Source organism: Triticum aestivum, chromosome 5A (genome assembly GCF_018294505.1).
Source record: "Triticum aestivum cultivar Chinese Spring chromosome 5A, IWGSC CS RefSeq v2.1, whole genome shotgun sequence".
Taxonomy (NCBI): Eukaryota; Viridiplantae; Streptophyta; class Magnoliopsida; order Poales; family Poaceae; genus Triticum; species Triticum aestivum.
The window spans coordinates 72,755,633-72,772,252 of NC_057806.1; positions in this window are offsets into that span (position 1 = coordinate 72,755,633).

The following is a 16,620-nucleotide window of genomic DNA, read 5'->3' on the forward strand; positions in this document are numbered from 1 at the left end:
ACAACTAAGAACATCAAATAAAAATTACTTAGAGATAAAGAAAACAAGCACACATGAGAATATTCACCCCACGCTATTGCTCCCCGGCAACGGCGCCAGAAAAAGGTCTTGATATCCCACAAGTATAGGGGATCACAACAGTTTTCCATAAGTAAGCGTGTCGAACCCAACGAGGAGCTAAAGGCAGAACAAATATTCCCTCAAGTTCTATCGACCACCGATACAACTCTACGCATGCTTGACGTTCGGTTTACCTAGAACAAGTATGAAAACTAGAAGTACTTTGTAGGTGTTGTTGGATAGGTTTGCAAGATAATAAAGAGCACGTAAATAAAAAGTAGGGACTGTTTAGATAAAGACACAACTAAGTTAGTTTTAGTAAAGAGCTTTTTGTTACGAGAAAGTTATTTGTCCCTAGGCAAATGATAACTAGACCGGTAATCATTATTGCAATCTTATATGAGGGAGAGGCATAAGCTAACATACTTTCTCTACTTGGATCATATGCACTTATTATTGGAGCTCTAGCAAGCATCCACAACTACTAAAGATCATTAAGGTAAAACCCAACCATAGCATTAAAGCATCAAGTCCTCTTTATAGCATACGCAACAACCCCCTTACTCGGGTTTGTGTTTCAGTCACTCACGCAACCCACTATAAGCGAATCATAAACGTATTGCAACACCCTACGACGGGAATCCCTCACGCTTGCGCGACACGGAGAGCATCATAAGACAGCACCAATAATAAAACATGCAACTCAAACCAATCACGATCATCAAACAACCCATATGACAAAACGGATCTACTCAAACATCATAGGATAGCCATACATCATTGGGAAATAATATATAGTGTTGAGCACCATGTTTAAGTAGAGATTACATCAGGTAAGAGAGAGGTTACACCGCTGCATAGAGGGGGGAAGAGTTGGTGATGATAGCAGTGAAGTGGTTGGTGAAGATTGCGGTGATGATGATGGCCCCCGGTGGCACTCCGGCGCCACCAGAAGCGAGGGGGAGAGAGCACCCCCTCCTTCTTCTTATTCCTTGACCTCCTCCCTAGATGGGAGAAGGGTTTCCCCTCTGGTCCATGGTCTCCATGGCATGGGAGGGGTGAGAGCCCCTCTGAGATTGGATCTATCTTTCTGTCTCTCTCGGTTTGTGCGTTCTCGGGTTCTACCCTTTCACCATTTCTTATATTCCCGGAGATCCGTAACTCCGATTGGGCTGAAATTTTAACACAGTCTCTATCCGGATATTAGCTTTCTTGCGGCGAAAGAAGGGCACCAACCGCCTTACAGGGTGGCCACGAGGGTCAGGGGCGCGCCCCCTGCCTCGTGGGCCCCTCGAGCATCATCTCGCAAGGATTTTTCTTCCCAAAAATTATATATATATTTTCCAAAAAAAACTCCATCATTTTTTATTCCATTTGGACTCCGTTTGATATGGATATTCTGCAAAACAAAAAACATGCAACAAACAGGAACTGGCACTGGGCACTGGATCAATATGTTAGTCCCAAAAATAGTATAAAAAGTTGCCAGAAGTATATGAAAGTTGTAGAATATTGGCATGGAACAATCAAAAATTATAGATACAACGGAGACGTATCAGAATCCCCAAGCTTAATTCCTGCTCGTCCTCGAGTAGGTAAATGATAAAAAAGATAATTTTTGTTGTGGAATGCTACCTAGCATAATCTTGATTACATATCTAATCATGGCATGAATATTAAGACACGAGTGATTCAAAGCAATAGTCTATCATTTGACATAAAAACAATAATACTTCAAGCCTACTAATAAAGCAATTATGTCTTTTCAAAATAACATGGCCAAAGAAAGTTATCCCTACAAAATCATATAGTCTGGCTATGGTCCATCTTCACCACACAAAATATTCACATCATGCACAACCCCGATGACAAGCCAAGCAATTATTTCATACTTTTGATGTTCTCAAACCTTTTAAACTTTCACGCATTACATGAGCGTGAGCCATGGACATAGCACTATAGGTATAATAGAATGGTGGTTATGGAGAAGACAAAAAAGGAGAAGATAGTCTCAGATCAAATAGGCCTATCAAATGGGCTATGGAGATGCCCATCAATAAATAATAATGTGAGTATGTAGGGATTGCCATGCAACGGATGCACTAAGAGCTATAAGGGTATAAAAGCTCAGACTGAAACTAAGTGGGTGTGCATCCAACTTGCTTGCTCATGAAGACCTCGGGCATTTGAGGAAGCCCATCATCGGAATATACAAGCCAAGTTCTATAAAGAAAACTCCCACTAGTATATGAAAGTGATAACTCAAGAGACTCTATATATGAAGAACATGGTGCTACTTTGAAGCACAAGTGTGGTAAGAGGATAGTAACATTGCCCCTTCTCTCTTTTTCTCACATTTATTTATTTATTTTTGTTTTTTTTGTTTGTTTTTTTGGTGGGCTTCTTTGGCCTCTTTTTTTATTTGGGCTTCTTTGGCCTTTTCTATTTATTTTTAAAGTCCGGTGTCTCATCCTGACTTGTGGGGGAATCATAGTTTCCATCATCCTTTCCTCACTAGGGCAATGCTCTAATAATGATGATCATCAAACTTTTATTTACTTACAACTCAATATTACAACTCAATATCTAGAACAAAGATATGACTCTATATGAATGCCTCCGGCGGTGTACCGGGATGTGTAACGATCTAGCGTAGCAATGACATCAAAAAATGGACAAGCCATGAAAACATCATGCTAGCTATCTTACGATCATGCAAAGCAATATGACAATGAATGCTCAAGTCATGTATATGATGTTGATGGAAGTTGCATGGCAATATATCTCGGAATGGCCGTGGAAATTCCATGATAGGTAGGTATGGTGGCTGTTTTGAGGAAGGTATATGGTGGGTTTAAGGTACCGATGAAAGTTGCGCGATACTAGAGAGGCTAGCAATGGTGTAAGGGTGAGAGTGCGTATAATCCATGGTCTCAACATTAGTCATAAAGACCTCACATACTTATTGCAAAAGTATATTAGATATCGAAACAAAGTACTATGCGCATGATCCTAGGGGGATAGATTGGTAGGAAAAGACCATCGCTCGTCCCCGACCGCCACTCATAAGGAAGGCAATCAATAAATAAATCATGCTCCGACTTTGTTACATAACGGTCCACCGTACGTGCATGCTACGTGAATCACAAACCTCAACACAAGTATTTCTGTAATCTACAACTACCCACTAGCATGATCTAATATCACCATCTTTATATCGCAAAACTATTGCAAGGAATCAAACATATCATATTCAGTATCTACAAGTTTAATGTAGGATTTTATGACTAACCATGTGAATGACCAATTCCTGTCATCTCTCTAAACAGATATAAGTGAAGCAAGAGAGTTTAATTCTTTCTACAAAAGATATGCCCACTCTCTAAAAAATATAAGTGAAGCAAAAGATCATTCTACAAATGGCGGTTTTCTACGTGAAGAGAAACAGGCAATCGAAACTTCAAATGATATAAGTGAAGCACATGAAGCATTCTATAAAGCCATACTCAAAAGATATAAGTGAAGTGCATAGAGCATTCTATAAATCAACCAAGGACTATCTCATACCAGCATGGTGCATAAAATAAAATGAAAACTAAATGGAAAAGACGCTCCAAGATTGCACATATTGCATGAACGAAACGAATCCGAAAACATACCGATACTTGTTGAAGAAAGAGGGGATGCCTTCCGGGGCATCCCCATGCTTAGACGCTGGAGTATGCTTGAATGTTTACTTGGGGTGCCTCGGGCATCCCCAAGCTTGAGCTCTTTCCTCTCTTCCTTCTTCTCACATCGAGACCTTCTCGATCATCGAACACTTCATCCACACAAAACTTCAACAGAAAACTCGGTAAAATCCGTTAGTATAATAAAGCAAATCACTACTCTAAGTACTGTTGAAAACCAATTCATATTTTGTTTTTGCATTGTGTCTACTGTAATATAACTTTTCCATGGCTTAATCCACTAATATAAATCATTAGTTTCATCAAAACAAGCAAACTATGCATCAAAAATAGAATCTGTCTAAAACAGAACAGTCTGTAACAATCTGAACATTCACCATACTTATGATACTTGAAAAATTCTTCCAAAATTAGGAAAAATAAAAAATTTGTACAGAAAGACAGTGCAAAAAGAATCAGAACCATTTTGCATTCCAGCTAAAAATTTAAAATCACGCACTATAACCAAAGTTTTTGTCCTGCACCGCACAAACCAACAAGCTTTGTAAACATCCTAAAGGCAAACCTTGGCACATTATTTTGATAATACAATGGAATTGTACAAGGGGATAATTATTTTTTCTGAAAAGCTTCTGTAATTAAGATTCACAAAGTTTCAATGAGCATGAACAAAGTTCAAGGAGCTCTCCCACTTCAACAATGCTTGTCTTTCTCACATTCACTTTCCTTTTTTTGAAAAAGTTTTGGGTTCCCCTCTTTATTTTTGTTGTTTTTAAACTATATGAAAGCAATCAACAGAAATAAATGACTCTCTAAAAATTCTGGGTTGTCTCCCTGGCAGCGCTTTCTTTAAAGCCATTAAGCTAGGCAAAAAGTGCTCAAGTAATGGATCCACCCAGATCCCAAGGTATATCAAAGCAAATTTTAATTAACAATGATTTGTAATTTAGTAGTGAGAACAAAGCAACATATATCATGCAACAACGAAGTCTAACTCTCTTCCTATGCATCGGCATGTCATAAAAGAACAATTCATGCACACATAGTAAAGGCCAATGCATAGTATAAACAGTTTCTTGCAATTTTGTTGTATTGGAAACATAGAGAGGTGGAGATGTAGTTCCTCTCTCATAATAATTGCAATTAGGAGCAGCAAGCGCATGCATATTATATCTATCAAAATCATTATGTGTAATAGTAAAACGCAACCCATCAATATAATCCTTAATAAGGGTAAACTTCTCCGATATAGTGTAATTGGGAGAATTCAAAAAGATAATAGGACTATCATGCATGGGTGCAATAGCAACAATTTCATGTTTAACATAAGGAACTATAGCAATTTCATCTCCATAAGCATAATTCATATTGGCATCTTGGCCACAAGCATAGCAAGCATCATCAAAAAGGGATATTTCAAAAGAATCAACGGGACCACAACAATTATCATAGCATTCATCCTTCGGTAAGCACGAAGGGAAATTAAACAATGTATGAGTTGAAGAGTTACTCTCATTAGAAGGTGGGCACGGATGATCAATTCGCTCTTCCTCCTTTTGTTCTTCGCTCTCTTCCTCATCTTTTTCATGCAATGAGCTCAAAGTTTCATCAACTTCTTATTCCATAGATTCCTGCAAAATATTAGTCTCTTCTTGGACAGCGGAGACTTTCTCAATAAGTGCATTAATATAGGAATTATATTCATAATTATCATAGCAATATTTTAGGATAGCTAAATTTTCAGGCCTATAAACATCATCATCAAAAGCTTCATACTTTTCAAACAAAGATTCAATTTCATAAGAACCCTTAAAAGCAACAAATTCTTCTATTTGTTCCACATCATGGCAATCATATATACCTCTAGCATAAGAAGCCAAGGTTTTATTATCATTAAATTCGCATAAAAAGGGAAGGTGTGGAGACTTCATCCTAGAGCAACAAGTATAATCATATCTGAAGCATAGTTGCCTAGCATACCAATTCAATATATGAATTTGATCCCATAATAGTTTCCCTTTTTGTGTCAAGTGGTAATCCCTAAAGTATTCACGTTGATACAACGTTACTCCCATTACATAATTGAATGGGGTTTTCTCAGGATTATTAAAGTAGTACATAATATCTTTCACATAACCAGCATCGAGGGTTTTAGGAGGTTCCCCATCTCCATGAGCAGAAAGTACACCTAATTTTTTTGGTATTTCGTGTTCCATATCCATAACTAAAGATAAAGAACAACTAAGAATAGCAAATAAAAATTACTTAGTGATAAAGCAAACAAGCACACACGAGAATATTCACCCCACGCTATTGCTCCCCAGCAACGACGCTAGAAAAAGGTCTTGATAACCCACAAGTATAGGGGATCGCAATAGTTTTTGATAAGTAAGAGTGTCGAACCCAATGAGGAGCTAAAGGCAGAACAAATATTCCATCAAGTTCTATCGACCACCGATACAACTCTACGCACGCTTGACGTTCGCTTTACCTAGAACAAGTATGAAAACTAGAAGTACTTTGTAGGTGTTGTTGGATAGGTTTGCAAGATAATAAAGAGAACATAAATAAAAGTTAGGGGTTGTTTAGATAAAGACACAACTAAGTTAGTCTTAGTAAAGAGCTTTTTGTTACGAGAAAGTTATTTGTCCCTAGGCAAATGATAACTAGACCGGTAATCATTATTGTAATTTTATATGAGGGAGAGGCATAAGCTAACATACTTTCTCTTCTTGGATCATATGCACTTACGATTGGAACTCTAGCAAGCATCTGCAACTACTAAAGATCATTAAGGTAAAACCCAACCATAACATTAAAGCATCAAGTCCTGTTTATCCCATACGCAACAACCCCCTTACTCGGGTTTGTGTTCCAGTCACTCACGCAACCCACTATAAGAGAATCATAAACGTATTGCAACACCCTACAGCGGGAATCCCTCACGCTTGCGCGACACAGAGAGCACCATAGGACAGCACAAAAAACATGCAACTCAAACCAATCACAATCATCAAACAACCCATAGGACAAAATGGATCTACTCAAACATCATAGGATAGCCATACATCATTGGGAAATAATATATAGCATTGAGCACCATGTTTAAGTAGAGATTACAGCGGGTAAGAGAGAGGTTACACCGCTGCATAGAGGGGGGAAGAGTTGGGGATGATGGCGGTGAAGTTGTTGGTGAAGATTGCGATGATGACGATGGCCCCCCGTGGCACTCCGGCGCCACCGGAAGCAAGGGGGTGAGAGCCCCCCTCCTCCTTCTTCTTCCTTGACCTCCTCCCTAGATGGGAGAAGGGCTTCCCCTCTGGTCCATGGTCTCCATGGCATGGGAGGGGTGAGAGCCCCTCCGAGATTGGATCTGTCTCTCTGTCTCTCTCTGTTTCTGCGTTCTCAGATTCTACCCTTTCACCGTTTCTAATATTCCCGGAGATCCGTAACTCCGATTGGGCTGAAATTTTATACCGATCTCTATCCGGATATTAGCTTTCTTGCGGCGAAAGAAGGGCACCAACCGCCTTACGGGGTGGCCACGAGGGTCAGGGGCGCGCCTGCCCCCTTGGGGCGCGGCCCCCTGCCTCGTGGGCCCCTCGAGCATCGTCTCGCGTGGATTTTTCTTCCCCAAAATCATATATATTCCAAAAAAATCTCCGTCTGTTTTTATTCCGTTTGGACTCCGTTTGATATGGATATTCTGCGAAACAAAAACATGCAACAAACAGGAACTGGCACTGGGCACTGGATCAATATGTTAGTCCCAAAAATAGTATAAAAAGTTGCCAAAAGTATGTGAAAGTTGTAGAATATTGGCATGGAACAATCAAAAATTATAGATACGACGGAGACGTATCACCCCCATATATAAAGGAGGGGAGGAGGAGGCGGCCGACCTAGAGGGGGCGCGCCAAGGGGGGAGTCCTACTAGGACTCCTAGTCCTAGTAGGATTCCCCCTTCTTTTCCTTCTCATGGAGGTGGAAAGGGGGAAGGATAGGGAGTAGGAGAAGGAAAGTGGGTGGCGCCCCCCTTCCCTAAACCAATTCGGCCTCCTCCCTTGTGGGGGGCACACTAGCCCCTTGTGTGCTGGTTAGCCTCCCTCCTATGGCCCATATGAAGGAAATATGCCCTGGAGGCAATAATAAAGTTGTTATTTATATTTCCTTATATCATGATAAATTTTTATTATTCATGCAAGAATTGTATTAACCGGAAACTTAGTACATGTGTGAATACATAGAAAAAACAGAGTGTCCCTAGTATGCCTCTACTTGAGTAGCTCGTTAATCAAATATGCTTATGTTTCCTAACCATAGACATGTGTTCTCATTTGATGAACGGGATCACATCATTAGAGAATGATGTGATGGAAAAGACCCATCCGTTAGCATAGCATAATGATCATTTAGTTTTATTGCTATTGCTTTCATCATGACTTATACATGTTCCTTTGACTGAGATTATGCAACTCCTGAATACCAGAGGAACACCTCATGTGCTATCAAATGTCACAACGTAACTGGGGATTATAAAGATGCTCTACAGATGTCTCTAAAGGTGTTTGTTGGGTTGGCGTAGATCGAGATTAGGATTTGTCACTTTGTGTAGCGGAGAGGTATCTCTGGGCCCTCTCGGTAATGCTCATCAGTATAAGCCTTGCAAGCAATGTGAGTAATGAGTTAGTTGCGAGAGCATGCAATACGGAAAGAGTAACGAGACTTACCGGTAACGAGATTGAACTAGGTATGATGATACCGACGATCGAATCTTGGGCAAGTAACATACCGATGACAATGGGAACAACGTATGTTGTTATGCGGTTTGACCAATAAAGATCTTCGTAGAATATGTAGGAGCAAATATGAGCATCCAAGTTCCACTATTGGTTATTGACCGGAGATGTGTCTTGGTCATGTCTACATAGTTCTCAAACCCATAGGGTCCACACGCTTAACGTTCGATGACGATTTATATTATGAGTTATGTGTTTTGATGACTGAAGTTTGTTCGGAGTCCCGGATGAGATCACAGACGTGACGAGGAGTCTCGAAATGGTTGAGACATAAAGATTGATATATAGGACCATGTTACTCGGGCACCAGAAGTGTTCTGGATAGTTTCGGGTAAAAACGGAGTACCGGAGGGGTTATCGGAACCCCCCGGGGGAACTAATGGGCCAACATGAGCCTTGTTGGAGAGAGAGGAGGGAAGCCAGGGCAGGCCACGCCCCCCCTTAGAAATCCGAATTGGACAAGGGAAGGGGGCTGTGCTCCCTTTCCCACTCCCTCTCCTTCTCATTCCTTCCCTCTCTCTTCCTTGTGGAGTAATCCTACTAGGACTAGTAGTCCTAGTAGGACTCCCTCTCCTTGGGCGCGCCCTTAGGGCCGGCCGGCCTCCCCCTCCCTCCTTTATATATGTGGGGAGCGGGCACCCTAGAACACACAAGTTGATCATTTAGCCGTGTGCGGTCCCCCCCTCCACAGTTACACGCCTCGGTCATATCATCGTAGTGCTTAGGCGAAGCCCTACGCCGGTAACTTCAGCATCACCGTCACCACCTCATAGTGCTGACGGAACTCTCCCTCGGCCTCAACTGGATCAAGATTACGAGGGACATCACCGAGCTGAACGTGTGCTGACCGGGGAGGTGCCGTACGTTCGGTACTTGGATCGGTTGGATCGCGAAGACGTTCGACTACATCAACCGCGTTACTAAACGCTTCCGCTTTCGGTCTATGAGGGTCATGGACACACTCTCCCCACTCGTTGTTATGCTTCTCCTAGATAGATCTTGTGTGATCGTAGGGAAAGTTTTTGAAATACTACGTTCCCCAACAGTGGCATCCGAGCCAGGTCTATGCGTAGATGTTATATGCATGAGTAGAACACAATGAGTTGTGGGCGATAATAGTCATACTGCTTACCAGCAACGTCTTTACTTTGATTCGGCCGCATTGTTGGATGAAGCGGCCCAGACCAACATTACATGACCGCATTCATGATGCTGGTTCTACCAATGTGCTTCACACACAGGTGGCTAGTGGGTGTCTATTTATCCAACACTAGTTGAACCGAGTTTGACTACGCCCGGTTCTTGTTGAAGGTTAAAACAACACACTAAATTTCAAGGTATACGTGTTCTCCCTGAGTTTCACCATTTCTACAGTTCGTCGTGCCGAGACACCACGTGATGATCGGGTGTGATAAGCTCTACGTTCACATACAACGGGTGCAAGCCAATTTTTGCACATGTAGAATAGTCGGGTTAAACTTGACAAGCCTAGCATATGCAGATATGGCCTCGGAACACTAAGACCAAAAGGTCGGACGTGAATCATATAGTAGTTATGATCAACATAGTGATGTTCACCATTGAAAACTACTCCATCTCACGTGATGATCGGACATGGTTTACTTGATATGGATCACGTGATCATTTTGATGACTAGAGGGATGTCTATCTAAGTGGGAGTTCTTAAGTAATATGATTAATTAAACTTAACTTATCATGAAGTTAGTCCTGATAGTTTTTGCATATCTATGTTGTAGATCAATAGCTCACATTATAGCTCCCTGTTTATTTTTGATATGTTCCTAGAGAAAAATAAATTGGAAGATGATAGTAGCAATGATGCAGACTAGATCCGTGATCTGAGGATTATCATCATTGCTCCACAGAAGAATTATGTCCCTGATGCACCGCTAGGTGACGAACCTATTGCAGGAGAAGATGCAGACGTTATGAACATTTGGCAAGCTCGGTATGATGACTACTTGATAGTTTAGTGCGCATGTTTTACGGCTTAGAACTGGGACTTCAAAAACATTTTTGAATGCCACGGAGCATCTAAGATGTTCCAAGAGATGGAATTGGTATTTGAGTCTCATGCCCGAGTCGAGAGGTATGAGACCTCTGACAAGTATTTTGCCTACAAGATTGAGGAGAATAGCTCAACCAGTGAGCATGTGCTTAGAATGTCTGAGTACTACTATCGCTTGAATCAAGTGGGAGTTAATCTTCCAGATAAGATAGTGATTGACAGAATTCTCTAGTCACTATCACCAAGTTACTGGAACTCCGTGATGAACTATAATATGAAAGGGATGACGAAAATGATTCCCGAGCTATTCATGATGCTGAAATCGGCGAAGGTAGAAATCAACAAAAGCATCAAATGTTGATGGTTGACAAGACCACTAGTTTCAAGTAAAAGGGCAAGGGATAGAAAGCTAACTTCAAGAAGAATGGCAAGCAAGTTGCCTCTCCCATGAAGAAGCCCAAAGCTAGACCCAAGACTGAAATTGAGTGCTTCTACTGCAAAGGAAATGGTCACTGGAAGCGGAACTGCCCCAAATACTTATCGGATAAGAAGGATGGCAAATTGAACAAAAGTATATATGATATACATATTATTGATGTGTACTTTACTAGTGTTCATAGTAGCCCCTGGGTATTTGATACCGGTTCAGTTGCTATGATTAGTAACTCGAAATAGGAGTTACAAAATGAACAAAGACTAGTTGAGGGTGAGATGACGATGAGTGTTGGAAATGATTCCAAGGTTGATAACATCACCATCGCATACTCCCTCTACCTTCGATTAGTATTGGAACTATATAAATGTTATTTTGGTGTTTGCGTTGAGCATAAATATAATCGGATCATGTTTATTGCGATACGGTTATTCATTTAAGTCAGAGAATAATTGTTGTTCTGTTTACATGAATAAAACCTTCTATGGTCTTACATCCAATGTAAATGGTTTACTGAATCTCGATCACAATGATACGCATAATATTGATGCCAAAATATGCAAAGTTAATAATGATAGTGCAACTTATTTGTGGCACTGCCGTTTAGGTCATATTGGTGTAAAGTGCATGAAGAAACTCCATGCTGATGGGATTTTGGAATCACTTGATTATGTATCACTTGATGCTTGCGAACCATGCCTCATGGGCAAGATGACTAATACTCCGTTCTCCGGAAGAATGGAGCGAGCAACTGACTTGTTGGAAATAATACATGCTGATGTATGCGGTCCGATGTGTGTTCGCGGCGGGTATCATTATTTTTTTACTTCCATAGATGATTTGAGTAGATATGGGTATATCTACTTGATGAAACATAAGTCTGAAACATTTTAAAAGTTCAAAGAATTTCAGAGTGAAGTAGAAAATCATCGTAACAAGGAAATAAAGTTTCTATGATTTGATCGTGGAGGTGAATATTTGAGTTACGAGTTTGGTCTTCATTTGAAACAATGTGGAATAGTTTCGCAACTCACACCACCTAGAACACCACAGCATAATGGTGTGTCCGAACGTCGTAACCGTACTTTAGTAGATATGGTGCGATCTATGATGTCTCCTACTGATTTACCACTATCGTTTTGGGGTTATGCATTAGAGACAGCTGCATTGACGTTAAATAGGGCACCATCTAAATCCATTGAAAGGACACCATATGAACTGTGGTTTAGCAAGAAACCTAAGCTGCCGTTCCTTAAAGTTTGGGGTTGCGATGCTTATGTGAAAAAGTTTCAAACTGATAAGCTCGAACCCAAATTGGAGAAGTGCGTATTCATAGGATACCCAAAAGAAACTGTTGGGTACACCTTCTATCACAGATCCGAAGGCAAGATATTTTGTTGCTAAGAATGGATCCTTTTTCTAGAGAAGGAGTTTCTCTCGAAAGAAGTGAGTGGGAGGAAAGTAGAACTTGATGAGGTAATTGTACCTTCTCCTGAATTGGAAAGTAGTTCGTCATAGAAGTCAGTTCTACTGATTCCTACACCAATTAGTGAGGAAGCTAATGATGATGATCATGAAACTTTAGATCAAGTTACTACCGAACCTCATAGGCCAACCAGAGTACGGTTCGCACTAGAGTGGTACGGTAATCCTATTCTGGAAGTCATGTTACTAGACCATGATGAACCTACGAACTATGAGGAAGCAATGATGAGCCCAGATTCCATGAAATGGCTTGAGGCCATGAAATCTGAGATGGGATCCATGTATGAGAACAAAGTATGGACTTTGATTGACTTGCCCGTTGATCGGTGAGCAATTGAGAATAAATGGATCTTCAAGCGGAAGACGGACGCTGATAGTAGTGTTACTATCTACAAAGCTCGAATTGTCGTTAAAAGTTTTCGACAAGTTCAAGGTGTTGACTATAATGAGAGTTTCTCACTCATATCTATGCTTAAAGTCTGTCCGAATCATGTTAGCAATTGCCACATTTTATGAAATTTGGAAAATGGATGTCAAAACTGCATTCCTTAAATGGATTTTTAAAAGAAGAGTTGTATAAGATGCAACCAGAAGGTTTTATCAATCCTAAAGGTGCTAAAAAATGTGCAAACTCTAGCAATCCATCTATGGACTGGTGCAAGCATCTCAGAGTTGGAATATACGCTTTGATGAGTTGATCAAAGCATATAGTTTTATACAGACTTGCGGTGAAGCATGTATTTATAAGAAAGTGAGTGGGAGCACTACATCCTTTCCGATAAGTATATGTGAATGACATATTGTTGATCGGAAATGATGTAGAATTTTCTGGAAAGCATAAAGAAGTGTTTGAAAGGAGTTTTTCAAAGAAAGACCTCGGTGAAGCTGCTTACATATTGGGCATCAAGATCTATAGAGATAGATCAAGACGCTTGATAAGATTTTTCAATGAGTACATACCTTGACAAGATTTTTGAAGTAGTTCAAAATGGAATAGTCAAAGAAGGAGTTCTTGTCTATATTGCAAGGTGTAAGTCTCAAAACATGACCACGACAGAAAATAAAAAGAGAATGGAAGTCATTCCATATGCCTCGGCCATAGGTTCTATAAAGTATGCTATGCTATGTACCAAACCTATTGTGTACCTTGCCATGAGTTTGGCAAGGGGGTACGATATTGATCCAGGAGTGGATTACTTGACAGCGGTCAAAATTATCCTTAGAAGACTAAGGAGATATTTCTCGGTTATGGAGGAGATAAAGAGTTCGTCGTAAAGAGTTACGCCAATGCAAGCTTTTACACTGATCCGGATGACTCTGAGTCTCAATCTGGATACATATTGAAAGTGGGAGCGATTAGCTAGAGTAGCTCCATGCAGAGTATTGTAGACATAGAAAATTTGCAAAATACATACGGCTCTGAATGAGACAGACCCATTGACTAAGCTCCTCTCACAAGAAAAACATGATCACACCTTAGTACTCTTTGGGTGTTAATCACATAGCGATGTGAACTAGATTATTGACTCTAGTGAAACACTCTGGGTATTAGTCACATGGCGATGTGAACTATTGGTGTTAAATCACATGGCGATGTGAACTAGATTATTGATTCTAGTTCAAGTGGGAGACTGAAGGAAATATGCCCTAGAGGCAATAATAAAGTTGTTATTTATATTTCCTTATATCATGATAAATGTTTATTATTCATGCTAGAATTTTATTAACCGGAAACTTAGTACATGTGTGAATACATAGAGAAAACAGAGTGTCCCTAGTATGCCTCTACTTGTCTAGCTCGTTAATCAAAGATGGTTATGTTTCCTGACCATAGACATGTGTTGTCATTTGATGAATGGGATCACATCATTAGAGAATGAGGTGATGGACAAGACCCATCCTTTAGCTTAGCATAATGATCATTTAGTTTTATTGTTACTGCTTTCATCATGACTTATACATGTTCCTTTGACTATGAGATTATGCAACTCCTGAATACCGGTGGAACAGCTTGTGTGCTATAAAACATCACGACGTAACTAGGTGATTATAAAGATGCTCTACAGATGTCTCCAAAGGTGTTTGTTGGGTTAGCATAGATCAAGATTAGGATTTGTCATTCCGTGTATCAGAGATGTATCTCTGGACCCTCTCGGTAATGCTCATCACTATAAGCCTTGCAAGCTATGGGACTAATGAGTTAGTTGCGGGATGATGCATTACAGAACGAGTAAATAGACTTACCGGTAACGAGCTTTAACAAGGTATGATTATACCGACGATCGAATCTCGGGCAAGTAACATACCGATGACAAAGGGTACAACGTTTGTTGTTATGCGGTTTGACCGATAAATATCTTTGTAGAATATGTAGGAACAATATGAGCATCCAGGTTCCACTATTGGTTATTTACCGGAGATGTGTATCGGTCATTGAGGGAGTCCTGGATTAGGGGGTGTCCGGATGGCCGGACTATACCTTCAGCTGGACTCCTAGACTATGAAGATACAAGATTGAAGACTTCGTCCCGTGTCTGGAAGGGACTTTCCTTGGCGTGGAAGGCAAGCTTGGCGATATGGATATGTGGATCTCCTACCATTGTAACCGACTTTGTGTAACCCTAACCCTCTCCGGTGTCTATATAAACCGGAGGGTTTTAGTCCGTAGGACGACATACAAAACAACAATCACACCATAGGCTAGCTTCTAGGGTTTAGCCTCTCCGATCTCGTGGTAGATCTACTCTTGTACTACCCATATCATCAATATTAATCAAGCAGGACATAGGGTTTTACCTCCATCAAGAGGGCCCGAACCTGGGTAAAACTTCGTGTCCCTCGCCTCCTGTTACCATCCGGCCTAGACGCCCAGTTCGGGACCCCCTACCCGAGATCCGCCGGTTTTGACACCGACATTGGTGCTTTCATTGAGAGTTCCTTTGTGTCGTCGCCGTCAGGCTTGATGGCTCCTATGATCATCAATAGCGATGCAGTCCAGGGTGAGACCTTCCTTCCCGGACAGATCTTCGTCTTCGGCGGCTTCGCACTGCGGGCCAATTCACTTGGCCATCTGGAGCAGATCGAAAGCTATGCCCCTGGCTGTTAGGTCAGATTTGGAAGTTTAAAGTACACGGCTGACATCCGCGGGGACTTGATCTTCGACAGACTCGAGCCACTGCCGAGCGCGCCGCACTGTCACGACGAGCATGATCTAGCTCTGCCGCCGAACAGTTCCCTGGAGGCCGCACCCGCATCGGCTTCGACCCTTAATTCGGAGCCAACTGCGCCGATCGAGGACGGGTGGTTGGACGCCGCCTCGGGTGCTGCGATCTCAACAGCGATCAAGCCGAACACCAGCCCCGCACTCCGTGAGACTCGTGACTCTAAGGAGCTGGACTCCTCTCCGGACTCCGAACCCTCCGCGCCCCTGCCAATCGAATCCGATTGGGCGCTGATCATGGAGTTTACTGCCGCAGACATCTTTCAGCACTCACCTTTCGGCGATATTTTGAAGACACTAAAGTCTCTCTCTTTATCAGGAGAGCCCTGGCCGGACTACGGTCAGCAAGGTTGGGATACGGACAATGAAGAAATTCAAAGCCCACCCACCACCCACTTTGTAGCCACTGTCGACGATTTAACCGACATGCTCGACTTCGACTCTGAAGACATCGACGGTATGGACGCCGATGCAGGAGACGATGAAGAACCAGCGCCTATTGGGCCCTGGAAAGCCACCCCGTCATATGACATATACATGGTGGACACCCCAAAAGAAGGAGATGGCGATGGAACAGCGGAGGATGACCCCTCCAAGAAGCAGCCTAAGCACCGGCATTAGCGGGGCCGCTCAAAATCCTGCCAAAGCAAATACGGTGATTCCAGCACCAGGAGATAATAATACTCCGGAGAGTGCCGAAGAAAACCCCCTCCAGCAAGATTCAGCACAGGAGGATGGAGAAGCCAGCCCTCATGAGAGAGCGGCAGACAGAGAGGTCGAGGGCGATAATTATATGCCTCCCTCCGAAGACGAGGCAAGCCTCGACGACGACAAATTCGTCGTGCCAGAGTATCCCGTCGAGCAAGAGCGTTTTCAATGCAGGCTTATGGCCACGGCAAGAAGCC